Raw genomic sequence first — 6,410 nt, forward strand, 5'->3', positions numbered from 1 at the left:
GAAAAGCCCACAGCTAACATCATCCTCAACGGGGAAAAACTGAGAGCTTTTTCCCTGAGATCAGGAACACGACAGGGATGCCCACTGTCACCGCTGCTGTTTAATATAGTGCTGGAAGTTCTAGCATCAGCAATCAGACAACAAAAAGAAATCAAAGGCATCAAAATTGGCAAAGATGAAGTCAAGCTTTCGCTTTTTGCAGATGACATGATATTATACATGGAAAATCCGATAGACTCCACCAGAAGTCTGCTAGAACTGATCCATGAATTCAGCAAAGTTGCAGGATACAAAATCAATGTGCAGAAATCAGTTGCATTCTTATACACTAACAATGAAGCAACAGAAAGACAAATGAAGAAACTGATCCCATTCACAATTGCACCAAGAAGCATAAAATACCTAGGAATAAATCTAACCAAAGATGTAAAAGATCTGTATGCTGAAAACTATAGAAAGCTTATGCAGGTAATTGAAGAAGATATAAAGAAATGGAAAGACATTCCCTGCTCATGGATTGGAAGAATAAATATTGTCAAAATGTCAATACTACCCAAAGCTATCTACACATTCAATGCAATCCCAATCAAAATTGCACCAGCATTCTTCTCGAAACTAGAACAAGCAATCCTAAAATTCATATGGAACCACAAAAGGCCCCGAATAGCCAAAGTAATTTTGAAGAAGAAGACCAAAGCAGGAGGCATCACAATCCCAGACTTTAGCCTCTACTACAAAGCTGTCATCATCAAGACAGCATGGTATTGGCATAAAAACAGACACATAGACCAATGGAATAGAATAGAAACCCCAGAACTAGACCCACAAACATATGGCCAACTCATCTTTGACAAAGCAGGAAAGAACATCCAATGGAAAAAAGACAGTCTCTTTAACAAATGGTGCTGGGAGAACTGGACAGCAACATGCAGAAGGTTGAAACTAGACCACTTTCTCACACCATTCACAAAAATAAACTCAAAATGGATAAAGGACCTGAATGTGAGACAGGAAACCATCAAAACCTTAGAGGAGAAAGCAGGAAAAGACCTCTCTGACCTCAGCCGTAGCAATCTCTTACTCGGCACATCCCCAAAGGCAAGGGAATTAAAAGCAAAAGTGAATTACTGGGACCTTATGAAGATAAAAAGCTTCTGCACAGCAAAGGAAACAACCAACAAAACTAAAAGGCAACCAACGGAATGGGAAAAGATATTTGCAAATGACACATCGGACAAAGGGCTAGTATCCAAAATCTATAAAGAGCTCATCAAACTCCACACCCGAAAAACAAATAACCCAGTGAAGAAATGGGCAGAAAACATGAATAGACACTTCTCTAAAGAAGACATCCGGATGGCCAACAGGCACATGAAAAGATGTTCAACGTCGCTCCTTATCAGGGAAATACAAATCAAAACCACACTCAGATACCACCTCACGCCAGTCAGAGTGGCCAAAATGAAGAAATCAGGAGACTATAGATGCTGGAGAGGATGTGGAGAAACAGGAACCCTCTTGCACTGTTGGTGGGAATGCAAATTGGTGCAGCCGCTCTGGAAAGCAGTGTGGAGGTTCCTCAGAAAATTAAAAATAGACCTACCCTATGACCCAGCAATAGCACTGCTAGGAATTTATCCAAGGGATACAGGAGTACTGATGCATAGGGGCACTTGTACCCCAATGTTTATAGCAGCACTCTCAACAATAGCCAAATTATGGAAAGAGCCTAAATGTCCATCAACTGATGAATGGATAAAGAAATTGTGGTTTATATACACAATGGAATACTACGTGGCAATGAGAAAAAATGAAATATGGCCTTTTGTAGCAACATGGATGGAACTGGAGAGTGTGATGCTAAGTGAAATAAGCCATACAGAGAAAGACAGATACCATATGGTTTCACTCTTATGTGGATCCTGAGAAACATAACAGAAACCCATGGGGGAGGGGAAGGAAAAAAAAAAAAAAAAAAAAAAAAAGAGGTTAGAGTGGGAGAGAGCCAAAGCATAGAGACTGTTAAAAACTGAGAACAAACTGAGGGTTGATGGGGGGTGGGAGGGAGGGCAGGGTGGGTGATGGGTATTGAGGAGGGCACCTTTTGGGATGAGCACTGGGTGTTGTATGGAAACCAATTTGACAGTAAATTTCATATATTAAAAAATAAAAAAAAATAATAATAAAAAAAAATAAAATAAAAAAAAAAAAAAAAAAAAAAAAAAAAAAAAAAAACAATAGCCAAAGTACAGGAAGAGACCAAATGTCCATTGATGGATGAATGGATAAAGAAGATGTGGTATATATGTGTACACACACACACACACACACACACACACACACACACACACAATGGAGTATTACTCGGCAATCAAAAAGAATGAAATCTTGCCATTTTCAACTATTTGGATGGAACTGTAGAGTGTTATGCTAAGTGAAATTAGTCATAGAAAGACTAATATCATATGATTTCACTCATATGAGGACTTGAAGAGACAAAACAGATGAACATAAGGGAAAGGAAACAAACATAATATAAAAACAGGGAAGGGGACAAAACATAAGAGACTCATAAATATGGAGAACAATCAAAGGGTTACTGGAGAGGTTGTGGGAGTGGGGATGGGCTAAATGGTAAGGGGCTTTAAGGAATCTACTCCTGAAATCATTGCTGCACTATATGCTAACTAACTTGGATGTAAACTTAAAAAAAAAAAGCAGAGCTAAATTAAAAAATAGATCAATTTATATAAAATCAATGCTGCAAGTTTGTTAAAAATTATTTGAAAAAATGACTGTGTAAAGAAGTACCTTTTGGTGATGATGTTGCCACATCTCTCAAACTATTCTATTAGAAACAATGGCGGTAATCTTTAGCTTTGGTTTCATGACTCACTTAACAGTATCTGGCACAGATTTCCAGTGAGCTTGATGTATTAATGGCAGAATTTAATAATGGATAAATTTATCTTGCAGATCCTTTTCCATGGAACCTCTTTCACAAAGATTTTAACCTGTTTGCCTCCCACTATTTGGTATCTTTAAAAAAAAAAATGTTCTCATTGCCCTTCTGAGGCTGTCCTGATATTAAAACAAGATTACTCTCTGGAAAGATGATTTGCCAGGGCTTGAAGACCACTTTAATTCTCTGCCACCTAAAGAATACTACTTTACTTTCCCTGATGGCCATCACCATGATATCAAACTTGTGATAAAAGTAGGAAGAGGTATAAAACTAAAGACATAGACATGTTTATTTGTGGTATTGGTATTTGAAACACCAAATATTGTCTTTTGAGCTTATTATACTGGTCAAATTAAGATTATAAATAATGTCTTTTCTCAGAAATAAGTTGTATATTTTAAAATTTGTGCCTAATATACAAACTATTTATTTTTGGTGATTATTAATACAATGAATTAATCTTTTGTTGCCCAATAGCAGCCTCCTGGTGACTCTGTAAATATTAAATGAGAAAATATAAAATATATTCAAAATACACAGTTTAAAAGTTATGATACTGAACTATTAGAATCATGATAATAAAATACTTTTGTTCTTCCCTACAAGAAAATAGTGTTTAATGTTATCAGCTCCTGTATTTTAAACTTTTCTCCTTCAAAGACTTTTCACACAAATACAAAGCATGAAAATCATTTGCATACAGTACGAATTTGTGACTTAGTTTGTATATGAATAATAAAAAAACATTAAAGAAGTTGTTCAGAAATTTAAGTATTTTTTATTAAATTTGATTTTAGATTTATTTCTCATAGTAGATCAATGAAAAATATCCTTTGTATATATAGTCACATTTGCAAGCCTATCCATTATTATAATTATATCTATATGTCAATAACCATTTTGTACTAAATATACAATTGATTTAAATATATATCATCTGATAACCTCTCCAGTTCAAGGTTTTCTTTTATGTGTAATTCCTACACGTGTGGTATTTCAACTATAAAATACAGTATTCAGACCCAACTATATATTAAGATGCTTAACTTTTAGTATCTGTAGCTTTCATATTAAAGCATCACAGTCAGTAGGAAAGTATGCCAGTACAACCTTGAGTATAAAACAAAGAATAGAACTATGCCCATGAGAGACTTGGAAACCAAAACAGATTGTCATTAACACCCCAATTCAATATGACATTTGGTTTATGCTCAAGGTTTACTTTCTAGGAAAACGTGAGACAATTTATATAGAGAAAATTATTTTATAATTATCTTAGTCTAACTCATAATGCAATTTCTATATGGTATAATGGTGGCAAAATTGGATGATGATTAAAAAAATCTATAATAATAATATCAATGATCAAATGTATTGAGTGATTGAGCTTAAACTTCCACAGATAGTCTCCCTATGGAAGCTATTTAGTCAGTGAAGGAACTAGGTTTAGTTAACAATTAGTTACAGGTTGGAGAATTAGAAAAAGTCTATGGCACATGTACCCATGCTTCTGGATAGGAAAACCTGTTAAACTGAGTGTGTAAGTTTCCGTAAAATTAAAATAACTACTGGGTTTTGTGTCCATGCATCTCTTAACTAATTATATAGAACATTATGATAATTACAGCACAATATGGGGTTCATTATCCACAGGAGCAATTTAAATTATGTTTGTTTTCAGTGACCACAGAGTACAGTGGTACCTGTAGGTTATTTTGTAAATGTATATTTTAGGTCTCATCAGAGGCAAGTGAATATGCATAGGCAAATACACCAATAAATATCAAAAGATCTTTCTCAATATTGGTAAGAATTATTTCAGGGAAAATTTTTTTCCTTTTCTTTTCTTTCTTTTTTTTTAAAGTCAGCATTTCTTTTAGTTTTTATTTTGTTTCCATCTGGAGAGGCATACTTAACCACCCATTTTGGGTCAATCCATGCTTTTTCCTATCTTTGTTCCCTAGCATGCAGTCTAACTACCTAACTCTGTCTTATTCATTTTGTTAAAGCTGTGTTACATGTACTGGCTAATTACCATTTTTTCTCTTTCGTGTGAAATAATTTTCTTTCTTAGTGGCCAAACTAGAGCAGTACACTCTTTCTTCATGTATGTGGCTCTTTTAAAAGTAAATTCTTCTTGACCTTGGAGTCTAGACAAATGCTAATGTTGGTACTCTAAACATGTTGTAATCTGAGTTATAGAAATGTGTAAATTGATGCAAATTCCCCAAAGAACATAATACATTGAACAGCAAGAGGGAAAAGTGGAGTAAATGACAGAAAATAAGGATGAAAAAATTCAGATATGTTGGGACAAAAGAAGAAGAAAATCATAAGATAGAAGGGAACAAATCAGGGGAAAGAGACAAGATAGAAAAGAGAGGTTGGAAGACAGGTGTATTTGATGTATTCAGAATAAGAATAAAAATGATTTCCTTTTACTGAACATAAATAAAATCACATGCAGTAACTGTCCTGCAGCAGGAGAATTATAATTCACAGAAGGATGTAAAAATATCAAAATATAAGTAGCTCAACAAGGCATAAATCAAGACACATATACTATGAGGCTCTAGAGAACGAGGAGTGACAATAACTTAATTATTTGAGAGTTTAGAGAACTCTTAACCATTAGCTCAGTCTTCCTTGCAAGAGTACATACTATGTTTGCTCAGAGAAGCAAGCAGTGTAGTTGACTTCAGGAAGTTTTTGGTTTCCTTAGACATGGATATTATGAGTTTTAGAAAGAAGAAAAAGTTTGCCAATAAATTTGGAGTAGGAAATTAACGTTTAGGAAGAAGAAAACCCAAACACTTAGGCTAGGGTGATAGCCACTGTTCAAGTTCACTTCTGAATGTGACTACTAATGTACTCCCTATGGCCTCTGGTGGGAAAAAAAAAAAAAAAAAAACAGAAACAAAAAAACTACATCCAAGTATGGAGAGATCACTATAAAGGCTGACAGTGCTAACAGAACTAATATCTAATAGGAATCAAGTGTGAGGGGCAAAGCAGTGTTTCTATGAGGTTATTTATACAAAATATATGCTAAACAATGAGAATCACATTGTAATTTAAAAGAGCAAAAATAATATGAATAGCAGAGTGCAGACTGAATAATAAATAACAGCATATCAGTAGATGCCAAAGTACTATAGACTTCATTTTTGTCCCTAAAGGAAGTCAGTGCAGTTATTGAGTGATGGCAGTGTAGGCTAGTGAGGAGTTAGATGTTTCAGAATAGTAACAGTGAGTAGAAAGTCCTAAGATGCCTATTGTTTTTTTTTTTCCCCCACATTTAACATCTCTAATACCAGAGTACATTGTTCCTTGATACCTACCTTAAAGTTGTTGCTTAGACAACAATCATGGAATTTTCATTGCCTGTTCATGCATGCACTTGATTGTTTGCCCTGCTGGCATAACAGTACAAGTGAAACTCCTT

The sequence above is a fragment of the Panthera pardus genome, unplaced genomic scaffold (genome assembly GCF_024362965.1).
Source record: "Panthera pardus isolate Hobbes unplaced genomic scaffold, ASM2436296v1 HiC_scaffold_17, whole genome shotgun sequence".
Classification (NCBI taxonomy): domain Eukaryota; kingdom Metazoa; phylum Chordata; class Mammalia; order Carnivora; family Felidae; genus Panthera; species Panthera pardus.